The sequence below is a fragment of the Pagrus pagrus genome (assembly GCF_965226575.1).
Source record: "Pagrus pagrus genome assembly, chromosome: 18".
Lineage (NCBI taxonomy): Eukaryota > Metazoa > Chordata > Actinopteri > Spariformes > Sparidae > Pagrus > Pagrus pagrus.
The window spans coordinates 8,816,853-8,833,337 of record NC_140202.1 but is presented as its reverse complement, the minus strand read 5'-3'; the positions used below and the strand labels follow the sequence as shown (position 1 = coordinate 8,833,337).

The 16,485-nt window shown below is 39.3% G+C and overlaps 1 protein-coding gene across 1 annotated transcript in view; it reads right to left on the bottom strand.

The window, feature by feature from the left end:
• Positions 1-4,929, bottom strand: part of lingo2b (leucine rich repeat and Ig domain containing 2b) — a 43,296-nt gene extending 38,367 nt beyond the window's left edge. The window contains exon 1 of the mRNA XM_084381583.1: positions 4,625-4,929. The gene's annotated coding sequence lies outside the window, so the exon portion shown is untranslated. The remainder of the gene's footprint in view (positions 1-4,624) is intronic.
• Between the last annotated feature and the right edge of the window lie 11,556 nt (positions 4,930-16,485).

Here is a 16,485-nt window from a genome sequence, read left to right as displayed (position 1 = left end):
TAATTTTTCCCCTATATAGTGATGCATATGTTCTAATGCTGTTCCCTTGTGATGCATGTACTGTATGCATGTTCTTGGTGCTTTAATCTTAATCGAGACATCTGTGAATCCCTTTATCTGCCTCCTCTTCCACAAAACAGTGAAGTTAAATGAAGTCGAAACATTCACAGGGATTCTGAGATTTGTAAATTCAGTTTTTATGGAGAGCAGTCTCTACGCTTTTCAGCCGTTTTGGCAAGCACCTGGGCTGCACCCTGCGTTGGTGCCTATTTTGAGAAGACTCTCAGAGAGCTCTAAATGTCACCTAAAATCCAGTTCCACTAAAAGAGTGGTTTCATCCCTGCAATTTGAAGCACTTTATCACATCTTTGTGACTTTATGTAGGGTTTTTTTCTTTCGTCTCAACTTGTTGAAGCCACGCGAGCGACATAAAAGTCCATCCTGCACCTCACAGGCTTTCTGAAGAGCTGAGATCTATGCATTCATGATAGCTGTTAATTTTACTGTGATTTAAGCCTTTAAGGAAAATGTCTCAGAAGATGTCATATTTCTGATTTTTTATTTAACCACTGGGGGCCAAATCTTTGTACTCAAAAGCTTTGCAAATATGACTCTTTGGGGGTGATCACATGTTTTGCAATCAAAGCGAAGCTTTTCATCTAATGCTTGTCTGCTGCTGTGCAGTTAGCAGTTGTCTTCTCTTGATGACTTGCAGTACGTTGGAAAAAGCTCAACTTTGAGCACAGTTGGTTTCTCCACTACTCTCCTTTCACAAAAAAGTGAAGAATTTCTGTGCTGACTTGTACACACAATGAAGGCAGTGGATCCTTTGTGTCATTGACACCCGATGACCCGAAGACCTAGTTACCGAAATCTACACTGGAAGCTGAATTAATGATATATACTCTCAAGGAATGTTACTGAATCTGAATACAACGCTCTCCAAAACACAGTAATTACAATCTACACGTTTTCAAAACCTTGGAGAAAACACAGCTGTTGCCTTCTGTTCAAAACTCAACTGTTTTTGCATATTTCAGTCCCACATATCAGATATTCTTGGCATTACTTGACATGCTGTACATTTTCCATTTTCCTCAGACAGCTGAATGTGTTTTATCATCATCCAAGCAAATGGACTTTTTATGGCGCTTCTCTAGTTTAGCGATTACTGAAAGCGCGTTACACACAGCCTTTCACACACGTTCGCACGCTGATGGCAGAGGCTGCCGTGCAAGGTGCCGCCCTGCTGATGACCATTCACCCACACACACACTTACACAGCGTAAAGGCCATCAGGATCAGAGTCTTGCCTAAGGATACTTCGATGGAACCCCGGCCTGCAGATAAATAGACGACCTGCTTTACCTCCTGGGCCACAGCTACCGTGACAAGCAGCCACCAGTTTTAGGGTTATCTCACTGCTCTGCTTTGGTATGTTGACATGTAATGTGGGAAATGCAATGAATAACTAGACATATTTTTGGTCTAATGCAGACTCCAGGAGTTGGTGTGAAGCTCCAAAATCTGGGATGTGAGAGTTGGCCTCTGAACAGCATTTCACTCATTAGTTGTTGCATAGAAAATTTCAACTCAGAATATAATTGAAAAAGCAATAAAAGTTGTGTGTGTGTATTTGCCAAGTCCTTGCATTACTAATGCTGCTGTTCAGCAGTCAGCTGTCGTTCTATTGTGATAATAGTTGAGAATAATTACCTAAATGCATAAACCATAAGCACAGCTCTAATTTGTCCGAATACAAATAAGTTTAGGCTCTGATTTGAGCAATCCATGTTCATTCTTATTTTAACATCACAATGAAATAAGGATCCTCAGCAATATGTCAGTGCAGCACACCCTGCATTATGTCACTTTATCCTGCATTCCCACCATATGAGAAAGATACAGATTCTTAGGTTGATAACATTTGCATCAATTTTCATAGAGGTTTTTTATTAATCACTTTGGTACAGCAGCTACATTTTTAGTCACGATAACAACCACAACCACACAAAATGTCCCACACTGAAATAAGACACATCTATACTTGACACAATGTATTAGAAATAAGAACAAGTCAAGTATCTGATTCCATTTTTTTAAATATGCAATATGTAGGAATTGACCACCTGTTGAACTCATACTCAGAACAAATAGGGTGCTGCTCCCTATTCATCACAGTAACATGCTAACTACTGCCAACTGAAGCTGCTGTTAGTTTAGTTAGCCCAACAGCTAGCAGTCCAGACTGGGAGCTCAATGCACCTGTTGCTGTTTAAACTGCTAGCACAGGATTATTGTACACAATACATAGACGTCATTCATTCACATTCATTGATAATTTTAGTGAAGTTTTGAACCTTTTTTCAACCATAATTCTTACACATTGCACCTTTAAATGTGAATATTTTCTGGTTTATTTATTCTTCTTTGACAATAGAATGAATATCTTTGGGTTGTGGACATCATCTTGGTCTTTGGGAAACACTGATGGACATTTCCTAACAGTTTATAGACCAAACAACTAATCAATTAATTTAGAAAAAAATTGACAGACTAATCGACAATGAAAATAATCGTTAGTTGCAGGCCTACTTTACAGTTTGCTGTGGGTGTGTCATATGGACGTAGCCATAAGTGAGCTGCAGAGTGGCTTTTGAGTTAATAGCCACAGAGAAAGGAAGTCCTCTAACAATACCAATAAAGATAATCAGCAGAAGGGAACGGAGAGAAACACTCGGCAGATAAAAGCCAAACACTGCTGCCCATTTTTCACATTTCTTGGCACCATCTGAGGGAAATAAAAGTCCCAACTCATTAGTTTGGTCATCAAGAGGAGCAATAAATGCAGAGGGTTTGAACTTGACCAGGGAGGCTGTGGCGATCAAGAGTTTGGGCATGCGATAAAGACTAAGAGAGTCAACGGAAAATGTCCACCACCCGTCAACCCTTTCATGTGCTCGATAATAACCATGACACAAACATACATAGCCATGACGAGCCCTGCGAGTTACTTCCAAATGAACAGAGGAGGTGGCGTGAGGAAGCCTGCGAAGAGAACACAGCAGGGGTGGGGGAGGGGGGAGGAGAAAAACAAACAATAGGAGGCGGTGTGTGGAGGGTGAGGTGAGACAATCCTGCCTTCCCCTCTTCCCTCCATTATCTCCTTTTCCCATCCCCCTCTCACCCTTAACAAGGGATAGTTTTCTCCTCGCCTCTCATCTCTCTCTCCTCCCCTCCGCTCCCTCACCGTCTCCAGGGACCAAACACACCCCTGACAGGTTGCCATGGAAACGCCTCACACACACACACACTCACACTCACAAGCTCTCTCTTTCTCTCTCCCTCTCTCTATCTTGCAGCGGTAACGCCTGTATCCTCTCTTTCCCCCATTAGCATCCCTCTTGCTTGGAGACAGCTGGGGCGGCGGAAAGTCCCCTGCACCTGAATTAATTTGTCACAAGAGGAAAACTTATAGAAATCCACTTTTATATTCCAGATGTCAGGCACAAGGTGTGGGAATTTTTGTGATAAATGATTTGTCTCAGCTCGCTAAGCTGTTCCTTTATAGTGTTTTTTCCTTTATAGATATGGCTTACAAATGCATTTCTTCCCTGAATTTTGCCCTCCATTAGAAAAGATAAGAACAAGCAGATCAAATTTGTACGCAATTACCGTAGCGATGCCGTACTCAATTAATGCCCACGGAAGTCAGACAAGAAACAGGAGCCAAGTCCCTCGGCTGGAGCATAACTCATTTATAATTCAGTCCTATTTCTCATACTTAAGCTCAGGATGGGAGTGTGTAAAGTGAGGTTTTTTTTTTTTTTTTACATGCACTCATCCGCATGAAAGGATATATCTACACTATACCTCACCCCCGCAGGCTTTTAGAGGGCCACTGTGAGGGGTGGTGGGGTGGGAGGTTGTGGGGGGGTTCTCTGCTGCAGGGCCACTTTGACTCACAGCAGAGCACCAGCCACCAACTTCATACAGTGCATGTCTCATCCCCTGCTGTGCAGCTCGGGGAGGGTTTTTATCCACCTTGTGAAGTGTGTTGGTGTCATCATGTCATCCAGTGTACACATGCGATCTCTTTGCTCCATCTATCTTCAGAACTACAGTAACATCCACAGGCTTCACCAAGGCAGACACATCTTTTTTTGTTTTTTTTTACGTTAATACCGCTTAAGTGATGAGTCCCTTTTTCATCCCACAGTGCTGAAGGGAGGGAAAAGTGTCGTCATTCGCCCAAACTCGCACAGTGAATGCACCACATATTCTTCCCCTCAACACCTACATCACTCCCCAAACTGAGGGCAAAGCTTTTTATCTCCATTCATCAGCACAGACGTCATGTAGAGCCCACCACTTAAATTCTTTTCTTTTTATTTATTCATTTATTCATCAATTTGCTCACTCCTCGTGCCCAGATTGAGACTACGCCTATAGTCTGCTGATGAAACCATATGTCAATATCTTTTTAAGTTAACAGTCAGGTGATAGTGAGTGGCGCAAGGAAAAGATTTTTCCAGTTTTATCCAGGCAACAGATTGAAAGCACATGAGCTCCACGCTGGAGTGTTGAAGCTGTTCAGTGATCAATAAAGTGTCACAAGCCTTACCTTTTACCTGCTCCTCCACATGCCAAAATCCACCTTCACGTTTCACATCACTGAGTGGGGGGTCCGAGGCACGCACTCTGACTGACACACACTCACACACCTGCACACACCGGGAAGGCAATCCTGCCACTGAGTTGGCCTCCTTTCACTCTGTCTCCTGTAGAAAACTGGCTTCAAAATACAAAAACAAAATACGGTCTTTGATTTTTCTTAATTCTGTTCAAATCTGACTTTCTCTCCGGTGAGCAGGCGGCTCATCCTTCCAGACGGCGGCTCCAGGCTGAACGAGGCAACGGCACCCACTGCACTGGATGACGGTGGAGAGGAGAGAGAGAGAGTCAGAGAGAGAGAGAGAGACGGGGAGGAGAGGAGAGGAGAGGAGAGAGAAACATAAAGCCGGCAGATGCAACTATGGCAAGGCTGATGAGGTTCATGCCTTCAGAATAAAAGCCTGAAATTGAATATAAAGATGAGTTTAATCGACATAAAAACATTACATAACGTAAAACAAGGTGGCTGACGTCACTTGAATGTACTGCGACTGTTAGCATGGACGACCGCAGGAAGAACCTGCAGAACACTGGTTAACAAGTGTCCTTAAATGAGATTTCATAGATGAGATGTTCCTGCTGCTTTTATATGGAAGGAAATTGATAATAAAACGCACAGGCAAATAGCCTATTTCATGAAATATAATAATTCTCTATATTTTATAATACGTTTGGATAACATTTTTTTTTTTTTTTTTTAACATGCTATATAGTATAGTAATCTGCTTAAATGGCATATTAAACTATCTTGTGCATATAATGGGTGTCACGATACATCCCTAATATTGATGATAACCAAGACATTTAAAAAATGAAATATTGATATTGTGTTAACTGTACACATATGATAATATAGTGTAAATAATACACCACCTTGTGAATTGTTTCTATTTCTTTCATAGATGTTAGCACGTTTAACACCTTTTGTACGCTTCTATACATCTGTGGTTACAGACTCTTTTTACCTCTCTAAACTCTAAACAACACAATAAATGAAGTTAAAGATGAATTTGACAAATAATCTTCCTTCACACTATAGATATCATGATATCACAAGTTATTTCGGCCACGATAATCATGGTGTCAAAATCTGATATCATGAAAGCCTTCATGGACATTGAAGATAAAATGTATTTGGAAGATTATTGTCAATGTAAATATAAAGCTCTATTCATGCTACTACTACCAGGGGAATTCACAGCACAGCTGTTGACTGCTGTTCATTGAGCCATGATCATATTTCATACTTGTTCAGTTGTCTGACAAAATAAAAACAGAGGTTGAAAAAAACATGACTCCAAGTCACTGAAAATAATATTATTACAGCAGCTCTGTGTTTGGTGAAATGTAGCGGTGGAATTTTCACTCAGCAAATTATAGCATGGCTGATTTGCACTGGATTGGAATCACTGACTATCACTGCAATTATAACAAATTACTATGGATCCGCCAGGTAATACTAGTCCAGTGTGACTAGAGCTTCAGTAAAGAAAGTGCTGCGGAGTAAAACAAAGTTCCCTGAGATTTGAAAGAGACAAAACAATTTGAAATTATAATATTGATTGATTGATGAAAATGATAATTTCACATTTCTCAGGATGCAGACAAAAAGGAGATACATAGAGGTTCAAGAAGTCATTACTAGTACATCAATTGAGAGTAGAAGTACTAGAGATTAACAGATGAAGGTCAGAGGGCTGTAGAGAGGGTCGAAGGTGCAAACAAACTACTAGGAAATCCAAATTGTAGGCAATCCCTGATCACATGATACCTCAATTCGTTTAGATCTATTTCCTGATTTATTTGTCTGTTTTAGTTCTTTTATCCATTTATCATGTGTCAAGGTATTTTTATTATTATATAAATTATAATTATTATTTTATTTAGTTATTATTATTATTATTATTATTATTATTATTATTATTATTATTATTATTATGTATTAGACACCTCATTCAATCTATCCATTTCTTTATTTGTTCATTCATTATCAAATAAGTCAGTATTGGTCCTCCATACAGTGGAACATTTGACCAAGGGTGGACAAATACAACACACTGGCACTCACTAACGAGAATTTAAATGACAAACTTACTCGTATGACCATAGGGATACTAGATGCAAAGAAATAGAAGAAAACACAACATCGATGGTGAAAACTGATTATTGTGTGTGTGGGATCAGATCAAAATGTCAACTCAAAGGCTTTTCACAGACAACCAGCACTGATCAATTCTCCAATCAATTCCTGTTGAAAGAAACGCAGCACTATGTCAGAGGTGGACAACGCTGACTTGAAGATAAGCTTATCCGGGTTTAAGAACGGGTCGATACCTGGCTCATTTATCAACAAAACCCTGATCAAATCTCTCCTACAATAAACATTGGATCTGATTTCATGATAGCAGCAGTCCTGTCATCTTAAACTAGTTACAACTGTAACTATGTGCCTCAAGAAAAAAAAATGTTTTCAGTATCATTTTATTTTATTAAATTTTATTTTGTTATTTTTCCAAATGTCTGAAATGATTTTTGTAAAAAATAATTTATTGTTTTATTTTGAAAATTTTTTCAGGAAGTTCTATTTCATAGGTTTCATAGATTTCACAAGTCTTCCAAGTTAATCAGTCTGCTATTACCAGTGAGCAGCAGCTCACACCATGGGGCAAAAAAGAGAGGAGTGCCTGTGGTATGTAGTTTGTTTTTACCTCAAGTTCCTTGATTATTATTTAAATAAATAAATACATTCTTCTGTATTTCTTACTCTGCTCTGTGTGACTAATCCGAGATCAGCTTTCATCCACTTTTGCCCTTTATCCTTGTTACAAACACACCACACTTCCCCTTATCTTTCCCTTATTTCAGTGTTCTGTGACATACTCTCAACCGTAACTAAGTCACAGGTCCATAACAAAATATTCTGATGATGTTTTCACACCTGTAGTTCGGTTCATGTGGGCAAGACCAAGCGGAAAAAATTATGCATTGTTGCATTTTAGTTCTGGTTTGGTTGCTGTCCACACTGACTTTTTACAAATGAACAAAGAGGAGTAAAAATGAAGTAATACAGACTGACAGGTTACCTGTTGATTGGACAGTTCTGATGAGTGTCATCCTGTATCATCATCACAACCCATGTGGGGAAATCAAACCCCACAGCAGTTTACAAAGCACTTCACTTCTGTGTGTATTCATGTTCTTCGGTGTCTCAAAGATAAGATTATTAGCATTATTAGACTGTAAATCAAATGTATGTTATGTAATGACTAACAGGTAGAGACGAAAAGGAGGCGTCTTGTACACAATAATGATTCTGGGATTATTACTTTGGGATCGCTGTCACACACTTTTTAATGAACTGACAAGGGATACAACACAGCAGTTTTGAACACTTTCTACCTATAATCAGGGCGATAACCCACGATGACGTGCATACATGTTACCATTAGAAATGATTTTATAAATACACAGCCTATAGGCTGGGCCTACAGATCGATTATAAGAACACTTCCTGAACAGTGCACAATCAGCAGATGTAATTACAGGTAATTTAGTTTATGAAATCTTGCTAAAATCAGAAATCTTAAAAAAACACACAAAAAAAAAAAACAACTGTGGTTGGTCTGCTTACTTTCACACCACAAACAAACTGCACCAGAGTTTTGTTTGCAAGTCGACAGTGAACTCACCTTTTCAACCGTCTTCATCCAGTTGTTGGGTTCACCTAAATTCCATTTAGGCAAGTCTTGCCACACAGCAGCCATCTTGGCAATGGCCTCAGGCTGTTATTTTGGGCAAACAAGACCAGGCCCTGATCTAAATGAATGGGGAGAGAGCCATAAATTCGCTTTTAATGGTCTTTGGGACATTAAAACTGTGCGTATAGAATCACCATATATAAAACCCTTAAAAAGTGTGGAGACTTTGCCACAAAATAAGGTTTAAAATGCCTTTTCCCCACTGGTTACACTTCTACCTTGCATGCACACGGTTTCACAATACCAACTTCTTTTACCCACCCATTAACTAATCAGTGCAACAACTTTCTGGAAGAGGGGTGGGGTATGTGTCACACAACATCTTCTTCTTTAGCAGACTCTGGCATAACTTTTTTATTCAAATGCTTTAAGTGGTTTGTCTCTTCTCTACAGTGTCTCTGGTTTACACCAGGGTCCAATTGACAGCTCTCACACCAGCCAAAATGACTAAACTAAACAAACCAACCAGAAAAACACACCACGGTCCGTTTTAACCCAGTAAAATAGGTTAGGCGTCAAAGCACCCTAAATGTGTGTTCAGACAGATTGCAAGGCTAATTTTAGAGGCAGTGTGATGGAAAGTCAACGAGATAACAATGAGCGTAGCCACATTTAGATACAGATTAGGCTATTGCTAGCTTAGTTTATCTTGATTTGTTTAGCCTTATCAACACAAAACTATAGAACTAAGTTCTATGATGAGTTTTACGAGAATGTGTTAAGCAGTGAGTTTTTAAGGTGCTGGTAGGTGAATTTTGTAACTTTGGAGAAAGCTAGGCTCGCTGGCTCTTCCTGTTTCCAGTTGTTCAAGCTAAGCTAACTGTCTCCTGTCTCCTTTAACTCTCAGCATGCATGCGTGCGTGCGTGTGAGTGTGCGATTGTGTGTGTCGCTGTGGGGAGGATGGCAGGAATATTGATTCCGCTGTCTTAATTAGCATGTACCTGTGGGGCTAATATCTCTATGGGGTTCTGGCGAGACAACCGAGCACTCCAGTTTTTCTCCCTGTGGTGAAAGTCTGGCTTGCCACTCCCCTCCTGTGCCGCCTGACACTTTGGACTGAGAGGGAGACCAAAATAGAAGCAGTGAAGACAGAATCAGAGACCAAAGAGGAGCAGACTCAGCTCTGGCATCTATGACAACCGCGCTCAGGAAGAAATAAAGCGTAACCTAAAATGTCTGCAGCTATTCGCACTCCTTTTATTGCTCCGTGATTTATTACTCTGCCATTACTCAAGATGTTCACATCAAACATTTCCTCCCTTAGTTATGTGCATTGTCCTCGTCTCAGCCCGTCTGTTGTAAAGCAGGTCTAATTACATTAAGTTGTATTAAATTCACCAGGCTCTTTGAAAACATTTCATTCGATAGATTGAATATTAGTGAAACACCGCAGTTAAAAAAGGAAAAACAAAACAACCACATTAATTGAGAGGAATTATCCCTCCATTAGCTTATTTTTGTTTTCAAGACAATCATTTAATTTAAATGAGATTCCAGAAATTTGTATTTTTCTTCTCAAATGGTAGCAACAATTAGTTCCCCATAGAAGCATGTCTGTGATATACAAAATCAATTAAAGCAGCATTGACGTACTGTATGCTAAATAGAGTACATCAGAAGTCAAAGAATGTTTTCCATTATTTTCTGTGTGTATTTGTGATCGAGATTTATACCTATGTGTCTATTTGAGCATGTGGTATTTTCATATATCTCTGTTGGACTGTCATGCCTGAAATATTTGTCATGGTAACACATTATTCCTCTCAAAGTAATATGGGCCTTTTTCATATCTTTAGCCAGCAGTGTGGCTCTAGGGCTCAACAACTATTGAATGATGAATTGCGGTGAAATTTTGTTGGCGCACAGAGCTGCTATTGTCTTGTTTATTGATGTTCTTCATTTTAAGTGGTTTAGTCCTCTGATATAAAAAATATTTTTTTATTTCTGAGTCATGCAAACATTTTGCCAATTCCACATGGGATTGCAAGAAATCTCTATGTATCAAACATTAAAATATAAGATGAGATCTTCCACTAACACGGATACAAAAACAAATTAAAAAAAACATCAGTAATGAGATTATATATATTCCAAATATTTCAAAGAAGTTATGTTTATGCAATAAATATCAAATATATTGTGGGCTGAATATCAGAAGAAAGAAAATACTTTCATTTTAAAAAATGATATCCTGCCAAAAGAAAATTCTATCTAGTGATGGGATCACACCAGCTGTGATGCCTGTCAACATGTTGGCTTTCTGATTTACTAGCGACTTACCACATGACACAACACCCATCTTTGAACTTGGCCTTCATTTCTATCTCAACTTTGACCGAATAAGATAGGATGTCATACGTACCCTGTATAAACGTTAAGGTATGGATAAGGGCATAGTGACGTCTGTTCTATGAGTTTTTATCCCTCATGATATTTGCAACTCAGCGATTCAAAGCTACTGTAGATATGTTTATAGAAGAAGATCGCCGATAAACCAAAGCAAAGCTGATTGTTTGTGTAAACAATTGGTCCCCCCCAAGCCCGTCACCACAATATATTGACAATAGCCATCGGAAACATCATCAACAGTTTAATTACCTCTCAAACAAAAACACAGAATAAAATAGACAATGCCCACACTAACATACAATTAACAGAACTCACTTGCTTCAGGCTGAGTTTCGCTGGAGGTAGGTGGGGTGCTGGATGTGATGATGGTGCTGCTGCTTGTTGCCTGACCTGCAGCTGTACTCAAACATACAGTACATACAGTTACACCACTGCATTAAGTCTGTCGTGTCATTCTACTACATATAAAGTTGGCACTGTACAAATAAGCTTTATTTAATTTGACTAAGACCGCATTTAATAAGTAACAAGATTTAACTATAACATTCAGTAAAAATAAAAATAATAGCATCAACAGTAAAAATAATAATAACATAGCAGTGTATCAGAGACCACAAACACGTTTCTGAACATACATGCTTCAGAGAGTGGTGTGCATGGCAGATTAGAAGGCCCTTCTCCAGTGCCTGTTGGAGGCTTCTGCAAAAATGTCCTGAGTGCATCTGGACAGTTATAGAGTAGATTGGCCTGATTATTATTGTACAAGCAAAAACATGTGCAGCTGCAGCAGACAGAGGACAAACAACTGCTGCAGACTGCACACTGCTACTTGCACCAGTGGTTCAACATAACAAATTATTACTTACTTGTGATTACGCATTAGTAAATTAAAAGAGGTTGCCCTACAATTAAATAGTTACACATGCCCAACAATATGGGTAAATATTTATCCGTATTGTTCAGCGAATTTCAGCACAATGTCTAACATTTTAGGTAGGAGGAGGAACATTAAACAGCAACAGCAGTTAACCAAATAAGTTAACAGGCTTGACATTCAGATGATGATTAATAAACATCCTTAGCAGCTAACATAGCTTCATTATCTAGCATTATTAGCTAGTTTTGCTTTACTTTAATTTAGGCTGGCTAGTACAATACTGTGTCTTCAACACAGTATTGTTTTAAAAAATTACAATAAAAAACAACAGGCTCATGAGAATTATGGGGATAATTACAGTGGGAGACATGTAAGTTAGTCTGTAAATGACCAAATATTACACCTCAGTTTTATTGCACAACCCATTTTGTTAATGGCGAAGCTAATATAGCTTTATCTTATATATACTTAGTTATAATACTTTCAAAGTATTCCACTCATGTCTGCAATTGCAGACTCTTGCCATCAGAGAATATTTTCTTGACTGATGGCAAATAATGATGGAGACAAGACTTTAATTATAAGCGATGTGCATTTTGACATTTTGCATTGGTAAACAAGAAATATTTTTTCAGTGTTGTAATATCTCCAGTGATTAAAACATAGGGTACATGACATTTCAATTTCCTTTTTCTAATCTGCCTGAAAAAGGTCAGATAATGAGACTGTAAACTTGTAAACAAAATTTTAGACTGACAGCCCTTTCAGAAATGTGGAGCACATGCTGCCAGGTCTGGATGACAGTAATTATGCCTTATGAAGTAAAAGTCACTTTTGCAATCATCTCATTTGTCCTGAATCAATACCTGTTATGATTAATATTTGTTTGCTACACCCGCTCTTTGCTTAGATTCCCTATGAGGGAGAAAAAAAACACATGAAGGCAAGAAATGTGAGAATGTGAAGACGAACAAAAACCCAAGATGCATTGTCATATTTAAAATGTAGCTATCAAATTGTGCGAGTGTTTGAACTTGAACATTTATTGTACCATAATAACCTTCATTTTCATTGCTTACCATAAAAAGTGGAACATTTTATCACCACAAGTAGAAAATGCATCAATTTTTTTTACAAAGACAAGGATGCAGATATTCAATATAATCCCCAAAATGGTTCCAATTCCTGCTGATTGAGCATCTCCTCTGTTACTTACATCACATGCTTAGGTTTTGGTTTGCTTTATAAGTGTACGAGACAGAAAAAGCTAAACAAAAAAGCACCACATGGTTAAAAATGGGGGACTAATACAAATCCAGTGTGAGTGTGTAAAATTTAGTAGAATATAGCCATGAGGTTGTAGATTGTAACCAAGTGTACAACCCTCATCTCACCCTCCCTTATAGGGTGGCTGTTAAAACAGCATATAATGTGAAAGGCCCTCTCTAGAGCCAGTGTTTGGTTTCTCCATTGGTCCTTACTTTCTAGTGATTATACTCTGATTAAAACATAATTATGAATATCATATTCTATTTCTCCCCCTAAATCCTACACACTTGGGGCATCATTTATAAAAATGTTTGTAGATGTATATTTAAACTTAGTCTTAAGAGTATTTCCATTGGTGTGCTTCCATTTAATTCATAAAAAGATGCTAAGCATAAGTACCCTGTAATCTATCAATCCCAAATCAATTTAAATTGACGGCACCTACCTTGCGATTGTCTGTTTTTTCTGTTTGTTGAAGATGAGATCATTTCCATGTCAACATAGGGTTTTATAAATTACTATGTATACATGGTAAAGTCTCATGTATACATATACACTGCTCAAATATAATTGATTGTTGAGTCTCATTCTCCAGATCGTCAAATACAGATGCTCTGGATCAGTATTTGGCCCGAAATTCTGACCCAAAGCGTTGATATTAGACGACCTGGGAATGAGACTCAACAGGATCGCCTTTCCTACCTTTAATAAAATAACCTAAGTGAGTACCTTTTGTGTAACCTGAAAAGAAAACCCAATTAGAAAGATCTAAGCGACATGCTGCAGGTTGGTCCCTCCTCTTAACACGCGCTCCCTCTTAATCACTGTGCCAGAGTCGGATGTCAGCAGAGCTTTAGGGTCACCTGGCTTACATGTCACCTGTACTCGTGCAGAGGCCGTGCAGAAAGTCAGAAACAGCGGCAACATAAGGCACACCATTTGGTCTCACCTCGGATGCCTTGAAGAAAACAATCATACCGTCTTAACTTCATTGTGCCAAAGGTGTTCTGTGCCTGAGAGAGCCCTGGGACCATGTACAATGTTGGTGTCATGCTGAGGTATTCAGTACATGGCTATCCTCTGGGATTAACAATGCTATGCTTGAGCAAACCTGTGCTGTGGACAGATCTTGGGTATAGCTCATAAGAATGAATTCCTTCGCCATCAATATGCATCAGTAACTGTATGCATTGAGGCAAAAAGGGAGAAAAAATTACATAAACCTTCCATCTTCCACAAGTCTGTCTGCCCTCCAATGAGGTAGCAGCATGTCCCTGGTTGATGTCTGACCAGCCTCCTGGTGGTTCTGAGAAATACAGTGTGGTTGCATAAGGCCTCAGGTAACATGTTAGGTTGTGTGACAGCTCGCCTTTAAACAAACAGAAGCACCACCAGCTGATGTGCTTGGGGTATTGAGTCAGGTTGTGTATCACCACTCTGAGCAGTTAGAAAGCTGCTTAAAGGTCACACTCCAGAGTAAATACACATAACAGAGATATTTGACTTTGGGTGGCTCACTTCCCTTCAAAAACGTCAAATTTTAGTTACACTACCAGTCAAAAGTTTGGACACACCTTCGCATTCAATGGTTTTTCTTTATTTGTATTATTTTCTATATTGTAGATCAATACTGAAGACATCCAAACTATGAAGGAACTCATGGAATAATGCAGTAAACAAAAAAGTGTAAAACAAGCCACCTTTTGCTTTGATGAAAGCTTTGCACACTCTTGGCATTCTCTCAATCAGATTCATGAGGTAGTCACCTGGAAGGGTTTTCCAACTGTCTTGAAGGAGTTCCTAGAGGTGTTGAGCACTTGTTGGCTGCTTTGCATTCACTCTGCGGTCCAACTCATCCCAAACCATCTCAATTGGGTTTAGGTTGGGTGATTATGAAGGCCAGTTCATCTGACACAGCTTGTTTCTCTTTACTTAGCTGAGTGGTTTTTGCCATAATGTGGATTAGAAAAGTAGTCGTTTAGCGCTATTCACTGTATTTGACTGTGTACCAACCCTAGCTTTGCACAACACGACTGATGGTTTCAAACATATTAAGAAGGCAAGAAATTCCACAAATTAACTCTTGACAAGGCACACCTGTTAATTGAAAACCTGGAGGCCATCCAAGCTGGTATTGGGCGACAGTGGGGTACACCCTGGAAATGTCGCCAGTTCATTACGGGGCTGACATATAGGTACGCTCACATTCAATTCAATCTATCATAATAAATTTATTACGCATCCAACTATCGATTACAGAAACTGCTAAAAATGTGCATCTCTATGAGCAAGCCACTTTTTAAAAAGTCAAATCACTGTATAAAGGAACATCGTTTTGTAGGCACTTGTGCGAAATACTTATTTCTGATTCAGTTAGTAGTTGACAAGCAGCTCAAGTTGATTTCTTTTCGTAAACTCAATACTCTTCGGAAGAAAAAAGGTCCCTCTTTCCCTGAAGCATGTTTTCCAGGCAGCGAGCTCTGCCAATTAGACTTCAGTTCAGGTGTCTTCAGGACTATGATTGGGTATAGGAGCTGTCAATCTTACAGTGGAGGCCGGATTTGTGCCCTGCCATACACAACTCAGCAATGGTGATAAGTCAAAATTAAACTGGTATGATCCTTTAACTACAGTCAGGAAGCATGTTTCTAGATACTATATGTACAAAACAAAATGGGATGGGAGCTAAAACCCTTGGAAAAGAACTGTCTTGCACAGCTTTTTCCGTGTGTTGCCATTCTGTAATTTAGTGTAATGTAATGTTCAGTATGGCAATGTGGTGCAGCCTTAGTTTGTTGAAGACAGACGCAACTAATGACATGAGCAAAAACTGATGGTCGTCAATTCCAAAATTCCATTTACAAAAGCAAAATGGTGGCTAGGGTTCAAAGTATCACACAACATGGCATGGACAAAGGAAGACTACAAATAAAATGGCTGATCAAAAGGGACTACATATGGCTGATCGAAGGGTTGGACTCAGGTCCAAGATGGTGGATCACCACTTGTTTCTTTGACGGGAGAGCAAAAAGAAACAATGGTGGTGCTCACACCATGTGCTCACTGATATCACATGTGGATGTGATGTGGTCCAGGCTGAAGGAGTGTGTGGGTGTGTGACATGATGCTAGGTTAGAAGATGGTTAGTTGCATGCAAAGATCCTAAGTCTGTGTGAAGCATAATTCAACTAATGTCAAATTAGCCATGTAGCAAAGCAAACTACCAATAACCTGACCTGAGATCACAATAACACCAAATAGTGAACAAACACACAGATTGAACACGTGCATTACATCAACCAGAGTTAAACAGTCCTGTGCTTAGCCAGGCTATGGTATGCTGTGTGCTATCTAGGCCAAGGTCAATGTTACCTGTCTTTGAAGAAAAGGTGCTGGTGGTTCCTTGGCTGATGAGCCACGCAGGACAAGGTTGTACTTCCAATGTTGAACAATGCTGTTCTTGCTGTGCAAGTTCTGATGAAAGACAGCGGACGGAGGAAACTGGTCGCTTCTTTGCTTTGCAGGGATAGCAGTGCTAACTTGCTTCATGTTCCATG